The following is a 14,619-nucleotide window of genomic DNA, read 5'->3' as shown; positions in this document are numbered from 1 at the left end:
GACCTTATCAAATTCTCGGGAGAATAGGCCCTGTGGCTTATGAAATTGCTTTGCCTCCTCCTTTAGCTAACATTCACAATATTTTCCATGTATCCCAGCTACGAAAGTATGTGCCTGATCCTAGCCACATTCTAGAGTCTGATTCCATCCAGGTGAAAGAAAATCTGTCATTTGAAGTGAAGCCAATCAGAATTATAGATTCACAAGTGAAACAACTTCGTGGAAGAAGTATTCCCATGATGAAAGTATTGTGGGATCTCATATCTGGAGACTCCACTTGGGAAATTGAAGAGGAGATACGAGCATCATACCCTAATCTCTATTTTGGTAAGTTCATTTTCGAGGACGAAAATTTTTGTAGTTGGAGATAATGTAACAGCGTGCTTTTTTTTAAAAGCAACAGAAACATTCTTCTTCACACCACAGTACCATTTTTCTTCTTTTTCTCTCTCTCTCTCTCTTAATTTCTCTCCCAAACTTCATCTATTTTAGAATCTGATCATACCACGCTGTAGCAGAGGAGTTAAGGAACATTTCTACCCGATCAGATTTTCAAACAGAGTAAGTTCATTTTTACTCTAAATATCCTTTGTTCTCTGTTTTTCCTTAGGATTTAGTCATCAATCTTGGTGGGGTCAGTTGAAAAGTTTAATCCTCTCAACTTATTCTATTATATACTGAATTTTTGTTCTGTTTGGATAATTTGCATTAGGCCTGTAAATCTTGAAGCTTATCCAAACGGTGGGGAATAAAATTCTAAAAGTTGCTTGGAAAGCAAGCAATTGAGGTAAGGGAAGCTAAATTTAATTTTTAATAGCACCCTAGGATAGAAGATCTGAATGCGGAAGGGACGTGGTCCCAATATTCAATTTTTCTTGCAGGGATGTTGTGTGTTTATATATATTGGGTTGTTTGTTTATATATTATTTAAATTTGTGGAAATATTCGGTTTTGATGATTTAGTATTAAAGTGTATTTTTTTTATGTCAAATAGACTTTTGAATATTTTGGATCACTTTTTGAATTATATTGTATGACGAAATGGTATGGAATTGAATTCATACATTTGGGATAATGTATGAACTGATGTTCGTTGTGTATTAAATATTGATGTCGGGATAATGTATGGACTGATGTTTGTTGTGTATTAAGTATTGATGCCTATGTGGTAACAGAGATCTCCGAGCTTCACTGATGATCTAAGTCACATAGACTAAGATATCAGGTGGTGAGAAGCTGATGGGGGAGTTCATGCACATCGTGACATATGAGATGCACGGCTTGGGTTGTATTGAACTTACCCTGATCCTTTCTGTTGGATTCGCTGGTAATCTTTGGATCAGGTGTTAGTCTCTGGTAGGACTTACTTAATACGGGTCTTCCGGAAGACGTTGTTTGTTGAATATTCTGGATGTGTAGATCCATGTGAGATCTATGTGATTGTTTATTGTTGAGATTTGAAAAAAATTGAATAATTTGATAAATTGATCATGTAATTTGGTTTTCTCTTTGGATTTAAGTGTGTATATTATAAAATTCTATTTTTAGTCGCTTACCCTTGCTTTTCTTGCTGTGTTTGAACTGCGATAACTGTACTATGTACACGAGCAGATGACCATACAGGTGCAGGAGAACCTTAGAGGTTACAGAGTTTTATTTTGAGCTGTGGATATGTAAATATTTGTATTTCTATAAATCCTAATCATGTATTAGGAATATTTTGAAAAACTGTAAGCTTGTATAGAATTATGTAAAACCGGTATTGTAATAGTTATATGTAAATTATGGGGTGTTACATAAAATGTGAGAAATAAACTATATCTATTTCATAACATTTATGCTATGTCTATGTAAAATGTGAAAAATAAAATATAAGATTCAATTTTTCTATTTCCATTATGTCAAAATATTAATTTTAAATAAAAAAAATCTATTTTTTATAAACAATTAAATGTTCAAAAAATACTTTTGTCAAAAAAAAATCTAAAAAATAAAGGAATAATCTAAAAACACAAAACAAAATTGAATGTCTTATGACTAATATGTAAATAAATTTCTACTAATCAATAAAAAACAATAATTACATTAATTTAGTCTATATTTAAAATGGATTTTAATTAACACTCTCAAAAACTCATTGAAATGGATTCTGAAAAATAAATATATTTAATTTGTTAAATTAATTTTAAATAATATAATATAAATTCCATTACTCTCTTGACATCTCTATTTTAAAATAAAATATATAATTAATTTTCATGAAAAAGACAAAAACTATTTTTATTAATAATAATATTTTTTAAAAATATATTCACATCTATAATTTAAATTCATGTCGGATAAAATAAATTGTTATATTTCATCAAATATTTTCCATCAAATGTACAATTACATAAACAAATTAACAGGATAATTAAATTACTAATATATAATTATTGAATTTCTCCTAATAGAACAAAATCAAATTGAACTAGGAGGAAGAAAAGCATAACAACACAATGCAACTCTGAGGAAGATGAATTTGTGCGTGAAAACAATACACATTTGATTTTTAAAAAAATCCAAAATCTAGAAAAATTATAAATATAACCAATAATCATTTGTCTTACAAATACCACATAATCGATTATCCAAAGATTTAATAGGCATAATCGACTTTGCTTGTAGTTATAAATCCAAGACTTACACAGACCCCATAATCGATTATGCTCCTATAAAAATTATAGATAATCAATTATGTCACGAGCATAATCGATAATCCACTATTTTTAACAACATAATTGATTATGTTGTGCATTGTTTTTCAATGATAATCAGTTAGACTAGAAACTAAACTCATAGAAAGCTAACCTGAGATCAAAGATGAACTACCAAACTCACTCTCGTACCACTATGCTTACTCACGAACCTCTCTAAGCCCCCTAAACCAATGCAAAAGTGATGGATATCCACTAGGAGAGGATTTTATTAATGAAGGAAGAGGATTTTCACCTACACATTTGAAGTTCTTCCTTCTAGTCTTCTCACAAATTAAAAGAAGTCAAAGAGAAGATCAAGCCTAAAGATAAAGAAGTCTACAAACTCTCAAATAATAGGCTTCATATTAAATATCTCTCTTTATAGTTTCTTTTAAATTGTAAATACTATAGAATAATGTTTAGAAAGGTGCTTAGAGGGAAACATGAGACACCTCTTTTGTAAAAGCATCTTTAGGCTTTAGTTTAGCAAATTCTAGAAGCTTGGGGAGTGAGCTTAGTAAGGGGGGTGTGATCTTAGGAGTTTTTTGGGTAGCTTAGGGAATAAGCTATGTAAATGACCAGCCCTTACTCCTATAAAAGGAGGGCTTAGGTCCTTCACAATTCAGATTGGAATTTTATAGTAGAGAGACTATACTCAAATTTGGAGAGAAATTGTGAGTCTTGAGTCTTCTTCTTCCTTTGCCTTATCTTGTGAGCAATGGTGAGCTTCAAGTGGCGGCACTTCATCACTTATCTTGGATCAAGGAACCAAGTGGCGTGAAGTGTTCTTCCAAGTCTCAAAATCCAGCACACTCCTTCTATAAGTGTTTCTTCTTCCTTTTCTTCAATTTCCATTCGGCAGTTTTAATTCCTAAGTGTTCTCCTTCATTTTCTACCGTTTAAATTTGTGTTTCCAGCATTGTTTAATTGATTTTGTTCGGTCCAGCAGCTTAGCTTTATGATTTTGTTCGGTTTCTATTTGTGTTCTTCCAATTCTTTGTTGTTTGATTCCATTTGACAATATATGGACCTCCATATGAGTTTTGGTTGGTGCAAAGTCTTGGTGAGTTCTTGAATTAGAACATTGATCCAATTCTAAGTAAAGTGCCATTTATGACCAGCTCAAGTTGCTCCTAAGAATGTCAAAGAATCATGTATTCTTGTAGTTGTATTCACATCAAAAAGTCTGTAAGGATACTTTGAATTTGTTTGAGTGGTTTCTTAGCTTTGCATAATCATGTTATACACGTCAAGTTGCTCCTAAGAATGTCAAAGAATCATGTATTCTTGTAGTTGTATTCACATCAAAAAGTCTGTAAGGATACTTTGAATTTGTTTGAGTGGTTTCTTAGCTTTGCAGAATCATGTTATACACGTGAATGAGCACTTATGACCTATCTACTCTCTCACCAACTCATTCATGGTATTGAATTCGTATTCAACTCTGGTCAAAGAGATTCCCTAAACCAAATTCAGGAATCTCTTCTCATGTGTCTTGTCATTGTTGTCATTGTGCATAACAGTGTTGCACTACTGTTGTGCATGCCATGCAAGGGTCGTGTAAGATAAAGTATAAAGTGTGAAAAAAAACAAGGGGTAGCATTGTCTTTGTTCATGTCCTACATGACTTTCATTTTAACCTCCTCTCTTTTTTCTTCAGTGATGAGAGGAACGCTGCCACCCACATCTTTCCCTTCACCTGCACCCTCAACTTCAACACTCCACTAAAGCAAACGAGAGTAACACCCTCTCATTCGTCTTCAGCTACAGTGTCACCCCCAGAAGCAAACACAACCTAAAGTTTGTATCATCATTTGTGAATGAATTCATCATGATAACTTTAATTAAATAAGTGTTACAATTTACAACTTGATTTTTACAAGCTTATCTTAATAGGTTGAGTTATGTATGTAACACTTTAAAAAATGTTATCATGTATTCCTTATGTAAATTTATGTTAAAATGATGAATTCGTTTAACTTTAATACGTTAAAATATCGTTTTATAAATAATATATCAAAAATTTACATAAGATTAATAATACTAATAAAAAAAACTCCTAATCAATTTTTATGTAAATTTTTTAAAATTAATATATTTTTAAAATTATATAAAACTAAAAGTAACGAGAAAAAAAAGTTAACTAACACATGTAATCGAAATTTTTTATTCTAATTACAATCATAACATATGTAGAATGGTGAATTAATATTATCAAATTCAACATCTACATATAAAACTCATTTCAACGCACAAAGATATTCATAATTTAATCATCAATATTTATTGTTGGAAGAAGATTTGTATTAAATATCTTCCAACATAAATATATCATAAACACAAAACTCTAATCTTCCAAAAACTTACTTACCAAAGTTATGATTCTACTAAGATTAATGCTTTTAAGAAGTTGAAGTAAACAATTAACCTAACAATCTTTTATATTTAAATAACAATTATTTTATTATTTCAATCTCAAAAATCACATCATTAACCTTAACCTGTAATTTAAACCACTACAGAATGAAATTATTAACTTAAGTATGTATATGATATTCAATCATAATTACTTCATACCATTTGATCAATTATTTAGTATTTACTTGAGCGTTGAATGACCTTTTACAGGTAACCTTACTATGATCGAAGATTGATAGTTGAGACTTGTCAGACACCGACATCGATGACACCAAAAAATACGAGTAACATTCAGGACGAGGCCTTACCGATTCATACAAAAACAATAACTCTATATTCAAATCAACTTAATTAAATAATTATTAACTTTCCTAATTGCATAATAATGTCTAGCATGAAAGTTTTTATAGAAAACGTTCCTTATCTTTGATTTTGGACATTTACTTCCTGCACTTTCATATTTATTGTGAAAAGTTATATTTTACCTTTTTTATTTAAAAATATCTTTCCAACTCTAGAATTCAAAATACAAAACATATCTTTCAAATTCTGCTATTCAAAATATAATTTATATTTAATTACGGAGTTCAAAATGTCTATGAATTAAACAATTGAAAAAAAAACCTCATATTTTTTTTCCAAAAGATAGTTTTGGAATTAAAAGAATTTCATTTGTGAAGTAAAAAAATGCTTTGATTTTATGCTCCACCAAACAAAATTAGACAATTCCTAATTTATTATCAAAGATCATGATTCCCAAACAGAACATATCACTGTAAAATTTTACTAGCGGAGATTAGTGTATTTGACTGAATCTTAAATGTATGTAAAAAAATGTTACACATATAAGCCATGAAAGAAAATAAATTCATCCTTTTCCTTACATGATCTATTTTTTTTTATTTGTTTGCTGAAAGAAAAAATCTATTGCGACCGACGTTTTTTTTTTACTTTTCTCGTTCATTTTCTCAACTACAATAAAGAGTTCTAATCTTTTTAAATTGAAAAGTGTCTTGTTCCTGCAACTTAAATCTCTCGTCTTTTACACCAACATTGAAACAAAACTCTACCCAAAATGTTTTGTTTTTTAAATTGACACCATAACATTATCTCTTCAATCAAACCTATCATTTCAAAGATATTGGTCATTTGGATTGTCAACACCACCTTCGGATGACTACCGACTTTAACAAGCCAACCACATTGACATTTACAAAACCTCAAATGATGACAACTAAGTGATAATGCATATTTCAAAAATATTTGTTGACATTTATAAGTGATAATGATATTGGAGATCCCACATCGACTAGAGATGACATTTCATTATATATAAATGAGTGCAAACCTCAACCTTAGTTAGTTTTATGGATTTGAGTTAGACTTAAAGTTCACTTCATAATATGGTATCAAAGCAATTTTGAGTCTATCCTAGCGAGTATTTGTCGAGCTTAGGGGTGTGTTGGAGACCCCACATCGACTAGAGATGATGAAATTTCATTGTATATAACTGGGTGCAAACCTCAACTTCATGAGCTGGTTTTATGGAACTGAGTTAGGCTTAAAGTCTACTTCATAATAAATGTAAATTTTATTTTATAAATAATTTTATGAAGTTGAATTAAATTTAAAGTTATTTTTTAATTTTAAATAAAATATTTTTAATTTTTAAAAAAAAAATATCGATTCATATTTATACTATATGTTCCTCCGGTACAAATTAATTCATTAAGAAGTTATTTTACGTAAAGCAGAAATTAAAACAAAATTTAATAGAATTAAAAATGTAAACATAGATGAAAATGAAATACGAACATAAAAATGTCAATATTCAATTCATCTTATCATAATCCTATAAAGATTTATATTCAAATTTGAATAATCAACCAACTCAATTAAATAAATAATATCAATCAAATCAAAATATTGTTTAATATAATTTCCATCTAATGATCAAATTAAGATTCAATTATTTAACAAAAAATTAAATATTCTCAAATTTATCTATTTTTCATCCTAATCATATCATTCACCAGACTTTTATTTTAAATCAGTACTCACAAATCCAAACTACCCTCAAAATAACAATTTTATATATCCAAAATGTTGAGGGAAAAAAAAAAGGAAAAAAGATAATGTGTGGTGTCTTTGTAAAAGAGAAGGAGATTACTAAAAGCACATTCGTAGCTTATAAGCCCAAAAAACAAAAATCCAAATAGAAATATCAAAACATGTATACTATCTATACCCCTTTTATTCTCAACTGAAAACCCACATCCCTAATTCAAAGTAACAAGACATTAGATTAATATCACATATTAAACAAACTTATTTAGAGTTTTTTTTTCGAATGCAGATGAAAAAAGTAAAGTCATCAGTAAAAAAATACTAAAATTTGTTTAAAAAATAATTTTATATATTTATGTTTTTTATATTTAAACTTATAGAATTAAAGATTTTTATAAAATGTTTTTTTATTAAAATATATACTTTTATGTATTATTTATTTGAATTTATTTTTCTAAAATTATTTTTATTTGTACTGATATTTTATAATGTAATTATTTTAGATTATAGGTTAAGATAAATTATTATTTAAATATATATTTTATTTTATTTTAATGATATTATATGATTTTAATAAAAAAACATTTGCAAATACATATAAATACATGTGAATATAAAATAGTCGCGAGTTTTTTTAAAATGGTTAACCTACCGGCAACAAATTAGTAAAGAGTCCATCTGAATCACTTGCCAAGCCATCCTTATCTAATAACCTCTAAATTGACGGATTACTCAATAAAAAAAAACCATATTTTTCTAAATATTTACATTCACCCATAAAAAAAACTCAAATAAATATTATTATTAATAAAAAATAAACTTGATTTGTTTGTGATAAATAATAATTAGATATACTACGGATACACCCACACTTCCTCTAAACTTTCATGATAGAAATTTAACATACATATAAAAATAATTTTGGAATAGTCAATTATTCTTCAAGTTTTTTCTTCTCTTCCATTAGTAGTTTTAGGATCGAAAAGTATGATGATATTCACGTTAAAATCAAGATTCAACTGATGGTAGATACAAAAAAATGATGATTTTACCAAAAGAATATAGTTGTTTGAAATTAAGTAAAAAGACTAATTGGAAATGGAGTGAAAAGAGGGATTGAAAATGGAGGTTACTTGATTTAATACGTGTGAGACTTTAAGTGGGTGAGACTATGTTTTTTCTCTCTTTCTTTCTTTCTCTTTCTTTTTTTCTCTCTTTCTTTCTTTCTCTTTCTTTTTTTCTCTCTTTCTTTCTTTCTAAATTTCTTTATATTGTTGCCTTAAATTAAGGAATTAAAGCCTTAAATTAAGGAATTAAAGAAAGATTTGGATATAAAAACGGTCTTTAACATTAATTTAAAAAACAAATAATTTTATTTTTTAAGTAATTCATATGAAATGACAAAGTATTTCATTGTACTAATAAAATAAAATGAGATATCTATCCCTACACATAAAGGGATTCTTCATTATCTAAGTGTTTTTGGTGACACAAATTTGTTTCTTATAAATATTTTATTTTATTAATTCATTTTTATTATTTTGTCGTTTAATTATTATTTTGGACACTTCTGTGTTATTTTTTTATTCACTTTTATTTTTTTAATTCCATTATCTAAAAAGAAAATATAACTTCCTTTAAAACTTCTCACTCATTTTCTTAATCCCCTTTATCTTTCTCCACTTTAAAAATAATTAATTCTACTGTTAATTAACCAAAATAAACCACTGAGAATATACCGTTGGATTCATTCTTCTTATATTATTAGGTAAATTCCTATACCTTATAACCTATGATATGCATCCTTTTTTTTAATTACCATTCATTTAACTCAAATTTATTGTATAGTTCTATCAAGTAACACTGTTACTATTGTATAAAATTAATTGAATCATAAATCATATATTACACAATCATTCATTATTTTGGTGAAACTTTTTTTTATTGTTGATAATAAAGAGTATGCTTTGTTTGGATTGAAGAGTAGAAAGTCAAAGGTGTCGAAGAGTAATGTTTTGTTTGGATTAAAGAGTGGAAATGAGGGAGTGGATTTGAGATGATTTGAAGAGAAAGTGTAAAGAAAGTTTGGATGTTTGGATTAAGGTAAATAAAGTGAAAAATGTGGGAAAAGTTTATGAAAGTTTTTGAGTGGTATGATGAATGAGATTGAAGTTCTATTTTTTTTTTAATTGATAAAAATGTAAATTTACAAATTTATCCTTATATTTACAAATTGTTAAAAAAATAATTTTGCTTATTTATTTATTTATAAATTATAATTATTTTAATTAAAATTTACTTAAATATTTATAATTATAAATATTTGATAATAACTTATTTTTATATTAAATAACATTCTTATTTTTATCTTTAATTTTTAATTAATAATTATTATATAAATTTATTTCTTTATTATTAAAAAATACATTTATTATTATTATTTATATTTATAATTTATTATATATATATAATATAATTAATTATTTTATTTTATAATAATTTTTTTTATAATTTTAATTATATTTTTATATTTAAATTGTAATTGTACTTTAAATAAAAATTTGAATTTAAAATGAAAAGGATAAAAAAAGTAAATTAAAATTAATTAATTAAATAAATATATACTTATACAACTTTCTTCGCATTCCTAAAATTTTTCATTGTTTCGATTTGTGTGTTTTCTACGTAAACAGTAGAATTTAATTTTTCTTCGCTTTTCTTCTTCTTAATACAAACGAGGCTTAAAAGTGTGAAGATTTGAAAAGAAAGTGTGAGAAAGTTGAGGGTGTTTAAATTGTAATATGTTGAGATGAATGTGTCAAGCTTATTCAAGATTGTGAGTAATGTGATTGTTGGAGATCCCACATCGACTAGAGATTAGAGTCTTTCATTGTATATAACACGCGACTAGACATCGCCTTCGCTGTCCACAATTTAAGCCAATTCATATCTGCACCCACAACTCATCATGTCTCCCGTCTTTTGCATTACCTCAAAGGCACCCCTGGTGAATGACTATATTTTTCTCGTGGGTGCAAACCTCAACCTTATGAGCCGTATGAGCCGGTTTTATGGGGTTGAGTTAGGCTTAAAGTCCATTTCGTAATATGGTATCAGAGCCATTTCGAGCTTATCCTAGCGAGTATTTGTGTTGGGCCTATCGTGTCACCCACTATCGGGCCGCTATCGGACCACCCATAATATATAGTCCCACGCACGAGTTGGTAGTCTCGGCGTGAGGGGTGTGTTGGAGATCCCACATCGACTAGAGATTAGAGCCTTTGATTGTATATAAGTGGGTGCAAACCTCAACCCTATGAGTCGGTTTTATGGGGTTGAGTTAGGCTTAAAGTCCACTTCGTAATAGTGATAGTTGTATTTTTTTTAATTTTATTTAAATGTATAAAATATAAGTTTACAAATTTTCTCTTATCTTTAAAATATTTAAATAATAAATATGAAATATTTTATAAAATTTAGTTTAACTAAAATATACAAGTCTCTTATCATAACATAATTTTTTTTTTAAATATGATGAATGTGATCGAATTTTTTTTTTCACAAATTCATTTAATATATAAAGAATTAATTAATTAATTTATATAATTAATATTATTTTTTATATAAATAATTATATTATATTTTTATTATTATTAATAGTTAATACAAATAAAATAAAATAAAAATAAATAATAATAATATTGTTATTATTATCTATTAAAATTATTTGATTTATATTTATTATCATTATTTTAAAAATATATTTTAGTTAATATTATTATTTAAAATTTTATTATTATTTTAAATTAAATTTAAATATTATTATTATTTTAATATTTATATTATTACTATTATTATTATAAATAAATTTATATCATTATTATTATTTATTATATTATTATATTATAAAATAATGTTATATTATAAATTATATACATAATCGATTGTATATAATATATAATAGATTATGTATATAATTTTATAACATAATTGATTAGGTTAATATATATATATATATATATAATATAATATAATCGATTATCTATTATATATAATTGATTATATATATAAACTTTATAATTTAATTAATTATTTTTATATTATTTTTTAGAATATATATAGGTATTTTTATTTTATTAAAAATATATTTAATATTTTTACTTTTATTATTAATATTTTAAATTTTATTGGATATGTACAGTTTATTTAAAATAAAATTAAAAAAGTTTAAATGATTTTAATTAATATTTATTATCATTATTTCAAAAAATTATTTTTATTAATAATATTAATTTTAAATATTATTATTATATAAATATTTATATTATTAATGTAGTTAATATTTTATTAATATATATAATTTTTTATTTTTTATTTTTAAATAAAAGCTTTCATGTTAGGTATCACTATGCCACTTAAGATCTCAGCTAGGCTGACATCTAAAGTAACAACAATCATTTACCATCACATGAAAAAAATATTATTAAACCAAAGAAAAAAGAAATAAAAATACAAAAATACGGGGGGACTAGACCAAAACCCATGTGTTAACAAAAACGATACATAGATAGACTATACTTACTCATAAAGAATTCTAAGAACAGACAAGGTGGAAGCCTATTATACCAAAGAAAAGGTTCTCTATGAAAAAATCCTAAATTAGCCAACTTATCAGCACACGCATTTCCTTCACGAAAAATATGAGTAACTGTAAACCTAATTTTCCCACAGTAATTAAGACAGGCATTCCATCGATTACGAAGCATCCAAGGAACATTTGTCCTAGCAGTAAACGCAACACAAACCAAAGCAGAATCACATTCCAGCCAGACATTAGTAAGCCCCATCTTTTGAGCTTCCTCCATAGCATGTATAACCCCATAAAACTCAGCAACCAGAACAGTCTGAACTTCAAGAAACGCAGAAAAAGCTCCAATAAATTCCCCCATACTCCCACAAAAAATACCTCCGCAAGTAGCAAGACCAGGATATCCCCTAGCAGCCCCATCAGTGTTAATTTTTACTCAGTTTGGTGAAGGAAACTCCCATCTAATAGGAAGAGGACGTAGAACTTTACCAGTACGAGTGTTAATACCAAAAAACTTTAGCACATTGAAATCAAACATATCATTCATTGAAGCTTTATATAGTGGATATAATTTTTATTTTATTATAATTATATTTTATATTTTTATAATTAATTTTTTTACAATTTTAGTTATATTTTCTTATGTTTTATTATATGTGGAGTGGATAGTGAATAAAATAGATACAAAGGTACTTGTTTGATTAATTAATAACAAATTTCATAAACAAAAACAATGACTATCTGACTTTCTCTCTTCTCCTCTTATGCTCTGCAATGGTGAGAAGAGACTTTCAGCTTCTATCAATTCACTCCCCCACTTCCAAATAGGGGGTGCACCGTCACCAGGAATAATGCACCTCCTGATCCAAACAAGTCGTAAATGTGATGTTGTTATAGAAAGACCACGAACATCTATGTCACTAATTTGGATTTTGATATTGTATTTTAAGTTCAAGACTCTCTTGAATTGTATTTGTTTATTTGGAGTTTAAGTTTTAAAATAAATACATTTAATTATTTTTTAAAATTATCTAAATTTTAGGTGGATGTTATTTATATTAATAATATAATTTTTGTGTTTGATATTAATATGTATAATTATTATTTTCAGATTTTATATTATGTCATGCTCATTATGTATGATAATATAATGATTTTGTTTTCATGGTTATGGCGTATATTTGGATTTTGGTAGTAGTTCTCAAATTAGAAAATAATAGATTGAAAAGAAAAGAAAAACCAAAAATCTATTTGTTTAAATTAAGTAATTCAATTATTTTAACTCGTCAATTTTATATAACAACTAGCTTTACAAAAGATTTATAAGTTAATAAGTTAATCTATTATATCAAAAAATTTAAGTTAAGAATTTATTAATTAGTAGATAACTTATCTAAGGAGATATAGTTTATCTATACCTATATATATATATATATATATATATGGGGATTCCCATTATGATTGGTTTTGGTTGTACATAAATTTGTTTCTATTTTATTTTTATTATTAATATTTTATTTTATTGTTTTATTTTGACTATTTCATTATTTTATAATTACTTAAATTTAAAACTAAAAAAAAGAGTTAATATTAAATTTGAAAGAAATTATTTGAAAAATGTGCACTATATTTATTTTTAAAAAAAATGAGTTAAATAAAATTTTGAAGTGAAATGTAATTTGATGGGCAACACCGTACAAAAAAAAATTAAAAAAACATTGAGAAAAGTGTAAGAAAAAAAAACTAAAACGTAAAAAAAGAACAAGAAGAAACATAAAAAAATTGTTGTCATTATTGATGTGGACGTCAATGGGGTGATGAATGCGTGACATTGTTGCGGAGGAGAGGAAAAAATTAAAAAATATATATTTTCTTAAGATTTGTTACTGAAATTTTTCATCTTATTTTTTCTTATTGTTCTTTTTCTTAATTTTATATTAGTAACAAATCAAAATCAGTGATTTACAAGTCTTGAAAATGAAACAAATGACATAATTGTTTTAATATAATTATATTTATTGTGTTATAAATTTAAATTTGTTTAATATATTTTTCATTGTAACTTAATTATTAAAATTGTATGTTAAAACTCAAACATGATAAGAGAAAATGTTTCTACCTTATTGTTTATGAGTAATATTTAATATTTAGAAGATATAAATGCATATATTATTATAATAATAATAATAATAATAATAATAATAATAATAATAATAATAATAATAATAATAATAATAATAATAATAATAATAATAATAATAATAATAATAATAGTAAAAAATTGGATATACAAACATTGCCCCTGTATTTCAGTTAGTAAATTGTAAACTAATTTAAAAGATAATTTGATCAAATATACTTTTATTTTAATTATTTAAAAAGAGTTCATGCTATGACATCTTTTTTCTTACTAAATATTAATTTTAACACCTCTTATTATTTGTTACATCTCACTATATTAATTAAATTTGTGTCATAAACAGATGAAATGATTAACTTTATATAACACAATCATTTTAATACACTATAGTACGCACCCTTTTGAATTTAGATAATTAAACACAAGGAACTAAAATTCTAGTTCAGACAATTAGAGTAAGGATTAAATTATATTTTAATGTTTAGATATATAGTAGCTTGTTTGGAATGGAGGACAAATAAAGAGGACGAAGAATACTTTATGCAATATTTTATTTATTTATTAACATTTAAGGACTTACTATAAAATATACCATTTTTTAACTACTAAAAAGACCATACAGCCTTTAATAAAACAATGTATTTCATCATCTCTAAAAATAATATATA

The 14,619-nt window shown here is 25.9% G+C and overlaps 1 long non-coding RNA gene across 1 annotated transcript; it reads left to right on the top strand.

Moving 5' to 3' along the window:
• Positions 1 to 456: 456 nt before the first annotated feature.
• LOC137822831 (uncharacterized) lies at positions 457 to 1,782 on the top strand. The gene is made up of 3 exons (XR_011082994.2): positions 457 to 561; positions 713 to 787; positions 1,612 to 1,782. It is a non-coding gene; the product is annotated as an uncharacterized LOC137822831 (long non-coding RNA).
• Positions 1,783 to 14,619: the final 12,837 nt, after the last annotated feature.

Source organism: Phaseolus vulgaris, chromosome 9 (genome assembly GCF_051622355.1).
Source record: "Phaseolus vulgaris cultivar YP4 chromosome 9, ASM5162235v1, whole genome shotgun sequence".
Lineage (NCBI taxonomy): Eukaryota > Viridiplantae > Streptophyta > Magnoliopsida > Fabales > Fabaceae > Phaseolus > Phaseolus vulgaris.
This window is presented reverse-complemented; position numbering and strand designations above follow the sequence as displayed.